Raw genomic sequence first — 11328 nt, 5'->3', positions numbered from 1 at the left:
AGTATGGGACAAGCACTCAGTGAGCACGAATTGTTCGTGACTGGCCTCAGGGAGGCTCTCAATATTAGAGGGATTAAGGTTAAGATGAAGGAACTAATAAAGTACTTTCAGCTTATACATTCAGTGTGTCCATGGTTCCCCCTAGAGGGTACCATTAATTTAAACAGGTGGAATAGAGTAGGAGATGCTCTTAAAGACTATTATGAAGTTTTTGGTCCAAAAAAGGTTCTTGTAACTGCTTTTTCATATTGGATTTTAATCTCTGAGCTGCTGGCACAAAGTCACGCAGATCCCCAGCTCGCGGAGACGCTCGCCCAGGGTGAGGCTGCATTATCTGCCTTCTGCAATTGTACTCCACCCAGCTTATCTAAGGCGTCCAGCCCTCCCGGCTCTGTTGTCCTTGAGATCCCGGAGCCTTTTCAAGATGGCGACATGCCACCACTCCCTTTGTCTGGAGACCACGAGGGTACTCAAAATGGCGCCACCTCCATACTGACTCTGGTGGAAAAAAAAAAAATAGGGGCTGGGAGTTTAGCTCACTGGCATAAGTGCCTGCCTGGTAAGCAGAAGGTCATGAGTTCAATCCCTGGTACTGTTAAAAAAAAAAAAAGGTGCTGGAGATTTAGCTCAGTGGCACAAGTGCTTGCCTGACAAGCACAAGGTTGTGAGTTTGATTCCCCGGTATAATAAAAGTAAAATATAAAGCCCGGGACTGTTAAAAAAAATAAATTAATTTAAAAAAAATTTTAAAAAGGGGGCTGGGAATTTAGCTCAGCGGCATAAGCACCTGCATTGCAAACAGGCAGTTGTGAGTTCGATCCCCGGTACTGTTAAAAAAAATAAATAAATAAAATAAAATAGGGGCTTGGGATTTAGCTCAGCAGCATAAGAGCCTGCCTTGGAAGCAGGCAGTCGTGAGTTTGATCCCTGGTACTGATAAAAAAAAAAAAAAACAAAAACGGCGATTAGATGATGCAGAAGAAATTCATTCTAAAACCAAGTCAAGAAAACAACTGGGTCAGATCATGCTGAAAGGAGATAATATTACTCTGCTGCAAAGTGTCTCCAACTAGAAATGATCAATGAATTAAGACAGCAGTGAGAAGCAATAGCAGGCAATTAAGGTAAATGTCAATTATAGTGTGTACCCATATAAAAAAGGCAGCTGATTAAGTGGTTTGCCTTGGGAGTATTTGTAAAGTGTTTGTTCATATTGTTTTGTCTACCCTTACGTTTTTACTGGGAGCAATAAATGTAGGATTGTTTTTATTTAAAAAGACAAAAAAAAAAAAAATGGCGTTGCCATGCTCCCTTCTCTGTACTACCCTATCTACCCTGGAAATAGAAGCTTATCCATTCTTACAAGTCGAGGTTTAAAAAAATAAAAAAAGAAAAAAAAGAAAGAAATGGGAGCTTAGTCACTGGAAAGACCAAGAGGTGGTTTCGACTTGGGTAGGATCAGGAAGCCCATGGTTTGCGCCCACACCCTGTTGGTTCTTTCCAGGGCTCCAGTGTACCAAACAAAGTCATTTTTACCTTTGCCCCGCAGCAACCGGGGGCAGTTCATATTGTAATTCCCCGGGAGAATATTTTTGTGCTTATTGGGGCTGTGAAACAGCTGCAACAGGGTGGCAACCTGCCTTCCCTGATAAACACCTTAAACTGACATGGGGGCCGCCGGGGTGCAGCCTAGGTGACTACCCACTGGCCAATCAAAGATCCTGTCAGGTTCTAAACGTCACTGTCACCACTCCTGAGGACCCAGGTTGGCTGACAGGACGCACCTGGGGACTGCGAGTTTATGAGTCAGGTAAAGACAGGGGAAGTCTTATTCTCATAAAAAAGGTTCCCCTACAGACTTCATTTGTGCCCATAGGCCCAAACTTTGCTCTAAAGCCAAAATATTATCCAAATCCAAAATACAATCAGCCCACTACAGATCCTGTTACTACTGTTCAAATAACCACAGTAAGTCCCTCAGCCATAATGGTTTCTCAAGCTCCGCTACACCAGGCAGATCATGTACCTGCCCCTCAATATTCACATTCTAACCTATTCAGTTTGATTAAAGGAGCATACATGGCTTTAAATCATACCCGACCTGATCTCACCCAATCATGTTGGTTATGCTTGACTGTTCCTCCCCCATATTATGAAGGAAAGGCCCTCAATTTAACCTTTGTCAGTTCTTCTAGCTCATCTGCCTGTGACTGGGACAATCACCGCAAGCTGACTCTCCCTGATGTCTCAGGTAGAGGAACTTGTCTTGGGGATTCCAGCCATCCACCAGCACTGGCAGCACAACTCTGTGCCCAGCTTCATTCCAAATTCAAGCCAAATAATTACCTCATTCCACCCCCAGGAACGTCTTGGGCCTGCAATTTTGGCCTATCACCCTGTATAGCAACTGCTGTTTTTAACAAGTCTGCAGATTTTTGTGTTCTTGTACAGGTTCTTCCTCGCATAACCTTCCACCCAGGAGACTACTACCTCCAGGCATCGCAGATCAGCTATATATCTAAGAGAGAACCTGCGACGCTCACCTTAGCTGTGTTACTAGGATTAGGAGTAGCAACGGGAATAGGGACAGGGACCACAGCTCTAGTGTTGGGAAATAAGCATCTAGCTCAATTACAGGCAGCAGTAGATCAGGATTTAAAAGAAATAGAAGCATCTGTGACAGCTCTACAGGTGTCCCTGACGTCTTTATCTGAGGTAGTCCTGCAAAATAGAAGAGGACTAGACCTCCTATTTATGAAGGAGGGTGGCTTATGTGCAGCCCTCAAGGAAGAGTGTTGTTTTTATGCTGACCACTCAGGAGTAGTCAAAGAGTCCATGAGTTTACTGAGAGAGCGCCTCAAAGAGAGAGAAAAGGAGCGCATCGGAGCAACCACCTTCTCCTCCACGTGGGGGGGGGTCTCTTCCCTTACATTGCCCCCCTCTTGGGACCCCTAGCTGCCTTGCTGTTGCTGCTTACTGTAGGACCATGTATTTTTCAGAGGATCGTGACACTCATTAATAATGTTAATAACAAGGTTGACACATTTATGGCAAAGCCCATTCAGGTATATTACCATTGGTTGGAAATGGCAGAACAACAAACTTATCGGGAAAATTCACCCACTGACGGCCCACATGATGCTGTGGCCCAGACGCCCTGAGGCACTGGACAGGCAGTCAGAGACGGGCAACTAGGACACATATGTAATGCCAATTGGCCACCTAAGACAGGTCCAGGACCAACAGCTGTCCTGCAGGCCCATGACGGGTAAGGCTCGATTGGGTTCATATGAGGAGTCCTTGACCCAAGGCAGGCGCTGTCCTCCCAGGGCCTGCCATGTTCCAAAAAATATATATATAATAATAAGGGAGGAGATGTAGGGAGCGGCTTTGAATAGCTGCTGCTGCCCTGCCCCTCCCGCCTGAGGGCATTTTGTGTGTCAGCCTACATTTCCCATGATCCTCATGTCCACCTACATTACCCACAATCCCCTCCTGCTTACGTCATATATCCGGATGTGATGGTGACCTATCAGATAACACTCTGTGCCCTCTTCCTGCCTATGGCCCGCCCCCACCCTATGTAAGTTGTAGCCATTTTGAAAATAAACGAGACTCGATTGGAATCGCATCTTGTCTCCATCTCTCTTTTCTCTTGCCCTGCCCCCATCCCCGATCCCCTCTCCAGGTTGAGACCCACAGACTGGTCCGCAGGCCGGATCACAGTGGTGATTTGTCATAAAATGTGCTTTAGTTTCAAAGAAATTACAGGAAAATGTTGTGGCTTAACCCTAATGCACCAAAAGGGTTAAGTTCCAAATCCTTGTGAAGGCTTAAGTTTCAGCTTCTTGTAACTTTCGACCCCTTCCCACCTGTTAGTGTTAAGGAGCTGTCCTGAGATAATTAGCTTTCTACTTTCTTCTCTAAATGTTATTGCAGATAATTCTTATCTGCAGGATGGGGGTAACTCACAAGGCACCAAAGGCTCCCGAGGTTGTCAGAACTAAGTGGACAGCTATACAGTTTCCAGATTTGGGTCAACAAGTTTGATGGCTCTGCAGATTTCTTCCCCCCGCCCTTTTCCTCCAGCCTCTTTTTAAAGTCCTCCCTTCAGTCTCTGGCACGCAGTCTCCAAATTGGCTCCCAGAGACTCGTCACCAGGCCTGGCCTAATAAAGCCTTTGCTCCCCAAATTTCAGCCTCTTGCTTCCTCAGATTTTATACTGGGGTCTGAGTTATTACAGGCTACTGCTTATGTACCACTGTTATCACTTACAATTTAGCAGGCAGTCATGAGTTTGATCCCCAGTACCAATAAAAAGGAAAAAGACAAAAAAAAAAAAAAAAAAAAAAACAAACCAGTTATGAGTTACAGATGTTTTGAATCTTAAAACATAACAGACTTTACTTTGAATTGAATAGGTCATATTTTGACTTTAATAAGTTTTGGTCTTACTCCAAAAATTTCTCTTAGTCTTTCAAAAATAGAAATAAATAAATAAATAAATAAAGAAAGAAAGATTGCATATCATTGCAATCCACAGTGATAATCCAGGAAACCTTTTAAACCCTTACATTCTTGTTTAGAGTAGTAGAGTGCACATGATTCCTTATTCAAGGGAGCTTGAATTTCAGGATCAATTTTGCTCCTCAAATTTGAGATTATAGATTTGTTAATTTGTTAGATGTTCAAGTTTTTGAAATAAGAGGGACAACACTAATCTTTTTATAACAGAACATTTGGTTCACTTAAAACAGACGGGTAATTATACAGACTTCTTAATGTATATCCAGTTATCCCAGGATATTTATTAAGTTCATGTGTTTGTCTCATACTTTTAATCATTTTATGCATCTGAAACTTCTTGAAAGCAGAGCATAACTGCTTTTTTGACTCAAATGCCATTTTAACCAAAATATTTAAAACCATAGGAAGTAAATGTTACTATTTGGAAACTTACACTATATTTTTGCTAAAGCATAGACTTTTACTTATTCACATCTTGTCTACTATATTTAGACTTTTTACTGCTTGCTTTCTCAACTCAATAACACTGGCCTATCCTTATCAAAGTGACATAGTTGCTTAAATCTTTCTTTCTTTCTTTCTTTCTTTCTTTCTTTCTTTCTTTCTTCTTTCTTTCTTTTTTTTTTCTTGGACAGGGTTTCTCTATGCAGTTTAGACTGGTCTTGGGCTCACTTTGTAGTCCAGGCTGATCTTGAACTTGCAATGATTCTCCTGCTTCAGCCTTCCAAGTGCTGGGATTATAAGAGTGCACCACCATGCCTGGTTGTTGCTTAAATTCCTAGATATATCCATATGTGTATCATGTGTATCAATTTAGGTGACATTGTTGATGACATTCTTCTATGCAGAGCTGACCTCTTAAAATGTAGAATTGCCATTCAGGCAGCTTTTAGTTACTTGGAGATATTTTATAAATTTTTTGAAATGAAAATATCACATTTATTTCTCAAATACCACTATTTTCTAGACTTAAATAAGTAAAATAATAAGACTGAAGACATTTTATTTTTCCACAACAATATCAAATGCATATTTATTAGACTACACATGATCACACAAATACTGAAAGATTCAACAAATTTTGAATCTTACCCAAACTAAAATATGGTGCAGCCGGGGGTTTATCTCAGTGGTACAAGTGCCTGCCTGTCAAGCACGAAATTCAAAAAAAAAAAAAAAAAAAAAAAAGAAAGAAAGAAAGAAAAAGAAAAATGAAAGGAAAAATAAAACTATGGTACAAACATTAACACAGTACTGAATACTGTGACATGCTAGAAATACTGTGTTACATGGTACAAATATTAAATGGTGCAGTGATTAAGTGATATTTGCACTGATATACTACATGATACATGCTGTTATACTACTTAATGATGCAAACTCTAAGAAGACACATGACACTAAATGAAGTAATGGCACAGTACTCAGCATCTTTTTATATGCAAAGCATCTACTTGACCTAAATCTTGAAAGGAAAAACTGCCTGTATTGAGACAACTGAAGTGAAATGGCTGGCTGAGTGAGCTATTCTCTGCTCAGCCCACTGAAAAGCTTGCAGGACCAAGAAGAGATGACAGGACAAGCAAGAACACAGGAGACTGTGTCAGAGGTGATGGTAACAAGGCTAAGCTAAGAAAGACAATACAGGGCTTTCTGAGCTTTGCTGAAGCTTATGTACAACTTTGCCAAAATTGTCTATTTAACTGAAATAACTGATTGCTTTCTATGTTACTCAAAGTAAGCTGATTGTTTAACATAATTGATTACCCCAATGCTTAACATCATCACTTCTGCAGATAAGATAATGCCTCATTTTGAGGAGTATGTAAGGTTTGTAAGTGAAATAGAAAGCAAGCTCAGGAATCATGGCTAAGGTATTTTTCCCAGATCCTAAGTCAAAGCAGCAGTGGCACTTTTCTGTGCCTTACCAGCAGGAGATTAGATGCCAAAAAAGACTCTGAGGTCAGCCAAGGTTAGCTTGGTAATTCTCCAGGTCCAGGTAGAACTTGTTGGCTAAGTCTTCCTTTTTTTCTTGAAGCTGAAAGATCTTCTTTTCCACTGTACCCTCATAAATAAATCTGTGTATGACAATATCTTTCTGTTGTCTTATTCCATAACTTCAGTCAAAAGCTTGATCTTCAAGGGGTGGATTTCAGTACATGTCCAGAAGAAAAAGATGCTTTTCTGCAGTTAGGTTTAGACCAACACCTCCAGCCAAGACAGCGGTTTGACAAAGCTGAGGACCTCTGGAATAATGCCGCTAACAAGTCCATTCTCTGTTTGAGGTTGACAGAGTCACTGATGGTAGCATAAATCAGTCTATGCTTTGGTATAGTGCTACCACTTTCAGCATGCTGGTCCACTGAGAGACAATGACAGTCTTTTGGGACTCTGAAATTCTTCAGATAGCTTCCAATTCTGCCAACAGGGGTGACATCTTGGTGCTCCCACATGTGACTTCAAAAAGCTCCACCTTGAAGTATCTTCTATTAAGGGGGATAGAAGAAAATGCCTCTGTGCTATGGAGTTCAGACAAGGTCATATCACTGAGCTGCTCTTCCAGGCATGGGACAAGGCCTTTGCTCTTCAGTTCAGCCAGATCTGGTGCTGACTTCAGTAAATATAGGTGACAGCATCACTGGTAGAGCCTCAGCAGCTGGGACAGGTTGTGAACAGTGCTGGATTTCTGCAACCCTGCCATCACAAGTTATCCAGGCTCGTTCGACCCAAACTCCTCTGCCACTCTATAAGAGTGGGTTATCCAGGGTTTCTTTCAGATTGGTTTCCATCATTTTCCTGTCTTTTTAGATAGGTTTGCAAAGTTTACCTTGATTTTGCAAAAAAAGGCGTTGTTCACAGTCTTTATCTTTGGAGAAATATAAATGGTGCAGTGTCACCAAAGGTTTGCCAGTAGAGTCCAGTTGATCTTTTGTTCTCCTCAGCAAAAGGCTCTTGGTTAAAATAACCACTTTCCTCCTTTCTTTGAACCATTGTTCACAACTTTTTCTCAGACTGAACTCATCAAGTAGAGAACAGTAGAAAAATTTCAACAGCGAATACATATCCAACAGGTTGTTTTGAATAGTTTCAAGTGTCAGTCCAGTGTGCACAGACTGGTAGCTTGCACATGGCAATTGATGTCAGAACATGGAGATTCTTCACATTGTGAGCTTCATCCAGTATGATTCAAGCCCTGGCTATTTGGAGCAAAGATGTTGACAGGCCCTCCACACTGAGGTTTGAACCTGGACATTTTTCTCCTGCTTCTTTATGGGAATCTCCTTTGCCAGAAGGTTGTAGGTAGGAATCACGTCATATGTGACAGGACTTCAAAACAGAGATCTTGACTAGACTTAGAGGTTATCTGTCTAGCAGGTTATTCCAGCATATTGCCCCTTACCACATTCCAATCTAAGATAACAGAAAATTCAATATATTGTGGTATCCCTCATCCTTGTATCTTCATGACAAGAGAGAATGAATAATGACCATTGCCAACAGTCAGACTAGAGAGGGGAAATTGAGAGTTCTGGGAAGGAGTGATAGTTATTTAACAGCCAATGCTCTACTCCTTTTAGCCATTTTTCAGCAATAAAGGGGTTTAGAAGGATCAACCTAGGTTCAGTGAAACCAAAAAGAGCAAAAACTTAACCAACTTACACATTGTGTAAACTTCATACTATACAAAATCTTCTCAATGTACTTGGAACTCCTAGTTTTGCTGATACCTTTCCATTTTGGTAGTCCAAAACTTTATCATATAAAATCTTCTCATGCCAAAAATATATTTTTACACTTAAAATACTTACTGGCCTGTAGCCTCTTGGATTTGCAAATACCCCTACTACACTAGGTTCCTTTTGTCTCAGGATAACTTGATATAGATGTTTACATTCTAATTATGACAGTCCTCCAAGTGATCTTGAATAGCATCCTTATCTTAGAACAAGCAGGAAGCAGCAGAAGAACATTTTAACCCTACAGCTGCTATTTCATCACTCTCCCAATCCACAAGTCACATTTTAAGATTGCCAGTTAGACAAGGATGCCAATTCAAAATGGGAATCCAACAGTAAATTCATCAGTCAGGAAGATGTGCCCCAGTGGGCTCTGGTTGACTCCCCAATGTTTGCCAGGAAGACTGGTTCCCTCCCCTAATATCCCAAAGGAATTAACCCCAACTTCATTATCCATAAGAACCTAGTGGAGACTTGGGTCCTTCAAAAGCTATTTTTATTCATAAACCTCAGAAATTAAAGTTACAGCTTTTGTCTAAATGCGCGAGTTTATGTAGCATTCAGGAGGCTGGGAGGATTATGTAGCAGGTGGGAGTGGTGAAAATGGAAAAGTTTCAATGACAAGAAGAATGTGACTCATCACAAGGGAGCTACAGAACCATAGGTAAAAACACCAAAAGTTAGAAGCAACCAGGGCAAAATGCTCAGGGTGCAAGAAAAAATTATGTGACAAGAACATTATTTCTTTTGGTTGCATAAACTTAAAACATAAATTTAACAGATGCACGGGAGTTGTCTTGAACCCAGTGGAAGCTATGACGCTCCATTCCATGGTCAAGTAAACCTTTCTCAGCAGTCTTTGAAGAGGCACATGTCCCGATGGCTTTTAACTATCAGACCTGTGCCTGCAAGGGAAAAACTAGACATGGAGACGAAGTAAGGGGACACAGGAAACTATCTTACCTCCTGTTTGACTTCTCAACAAATAGGAATCATAATATAGAAAGATGACAGAAGGCCAAGGGCAGAAAGGATAGAGAGCACTCCCTCACCAGCAAAAAAATCAAATCAGAAAGGAAAAATGTGGTGAGACTTGGCCAACATTCCATGGACTCATGTTAGAGGAGGATCATGTTAACCCAAGTCAGTGAAATGTGTCCACTGAAATGTCAATATCAGCTAATATGCTAACACTTCTAACTTCTTGACAAGATTCACATATTGCTTTGAGCAGAAAACCTCAAAGTGAAGGCAAAGAATGTGGGGAAGTGTACACTATATTTACCTCCATTTGGACTGCTAGACAAGCCCCCCAGATATGTTACTGGAGCGCCCAGTTCATGTCCCTTGGTGATGAGGAGTGAAACTGGAAATGGAGAAGGTAGAGCCCAAGAAACTTTATTTAAAAGATATAAAGGACATAAAGTAAATTGCATAATGGCAAGAAGTACAGCCCTTGTTGGCCAGGAGGGGGTTGTGAATAAGACATTCATCAATCTTTTGGGGGTTTTTTTGTTTGTTCTGCTTTGTTGTTTAGTACTGGAGATCAAACCCACAACCTTGCACCTGCCAGGCAGGTGCTTATGCCACTGAGCTAAATCCTTGACCTCATCAAAGGTTTTTGTCTAAGGTCTCAAGGGGTTTATAAGACAGCTCTGCCACTGGGTTAGCAACATAATCTCAGCACAATTCCAGGATTCTATACATGCAGAGTTCACACAACACCCATGCAGGGCCCATGTGCCCTTCAGATAATGGCCTCCCCAATCATGCTGTGGGGTGTTCCTTACAGCTGCAAGTCTCCTGACACATGTTTATGTGAGATCCCAGGAGGCCTGTCACTCAGTGAAGGCCATTTTGGGTTTCTCACCTTCATTTGCAGGGTGCCATCCTTACTGACTTGCAAGATCCTGTCACTAATTCCTGCTACGCTACCGATAAGGGTGTTGCAGTTATATTAGGTCTACCCAGAAATGCCAGGGAAAAAGTCCCATACCATGATCCTGACTCCCATCTGTAAAGTAAAGCAATGTATTCACTTATTTTAGGGATTATGATTTCCACACAGTTGAGGAAAGGTCAAGATTTATCATAAAATTCAAGTATTGTGATTAATTTGAGTTATAAACATGAGTTTCCCACTAAGAGGAACAATTATACCACCAGCCCATAACTAACAAAATTCTTAGCTACTAAGTGAGAAATGATATCTGTAAATGATGCTGTTTAATACTGATGTAATGCTGATTGTATTTTCTTACAGCCTTCTAGCTCTGTTTGCATTTCTAACAAAGATATGGTATTGTTATACAATAATTTTCATGTAGGCAACTCATTCTTTTAAAGTTTATATTTATTTTTATTAGCGTTTCTAGTACATAACGTTTACTTTCCTTATGGAAAATAGGTACACATTCATAAAACATTTTAAATCTCTTTTTCACCCACTTTCCGTCCCTCTCTCACTTCCCTATCTTTTACTTTCCTACTGCATTTTGGCATGTTTACAATGTATAGTATTTACAGTCCTTGTGTGGAATTGGTACATGTACATAACATACATTAATTCCTTGTTGTAATCCCACTTGCCTCCCTTGTCTCCTCTTATGTTTTGACCACATTCTCCTTCAGAAAGATCCATCTCCTTACTTCCTATCATTCATCTTTTATTTTATTATTTATACTTTGTGTTTCTCATATAAGATGAACCATGTAAAATTTAATCTTGTGTGTTTGACTTAACTCACTTAAAATTTTTGTCTCAAAGGGTATCCTATGTCCAACAGACGCCTCAAGTTTATCTTTCGTAATGGCAGAGAAGTACTCCACTGTGTGTAAGAGCCACATTTGTTTATCCACTCAAGTTTTTTGACACTAATAATTACTAATCTAAAACCATATTTTTTCTTCATTCAAGTTTTTTGAAACTCTTAATTCCTAATTATTTCTACACACTCCTAAAACATACATCTAGTATCTACTGCCAATTTTTACTACTAGTAACTGCTTTCATTATGATTGGCCCACTTTAATACATTTTCAGCTCAGCAATTCTATAACTCTC

At 40.6% G+C, this 11328-nt stretch overlaps 1 pseudogene; it reads right to left on the bottom strand.

Moving 5' to 3' along the window:
* Positions 1-6465: 6465 nt before the first annotated feature.
* Positions 6466-10905, bottom strand: LOC101789342 (transcription termination factor 2-like; annotated as a pseudogene).
* Positions 10906-11328: the final 423 nt, after the last annotated feature.

The sequence above is a fragment of the Cavia porcellus genome, unplaced genomic scaffold, assembly GCF_034190915.1.
Source record: "Cavia porcellus strain 051 isolate PalLab524CR breed Dunkin Hartley unplaced genomic scaffold, mCavPor4.1 scaffold_27, whole genome shotgun sequence".
In the NCBI taxonomy this organism is placed as follows: Eukaryota; Metazoa; Chordata; class Mammalia; order Rodentia; family Caviidae; genus Cavia; species Cavia porcellus.
Note: the sequence above shows the minus strand (reverse complement) of the source record. Positions and strands in the feature narration are given on the sequence as shown.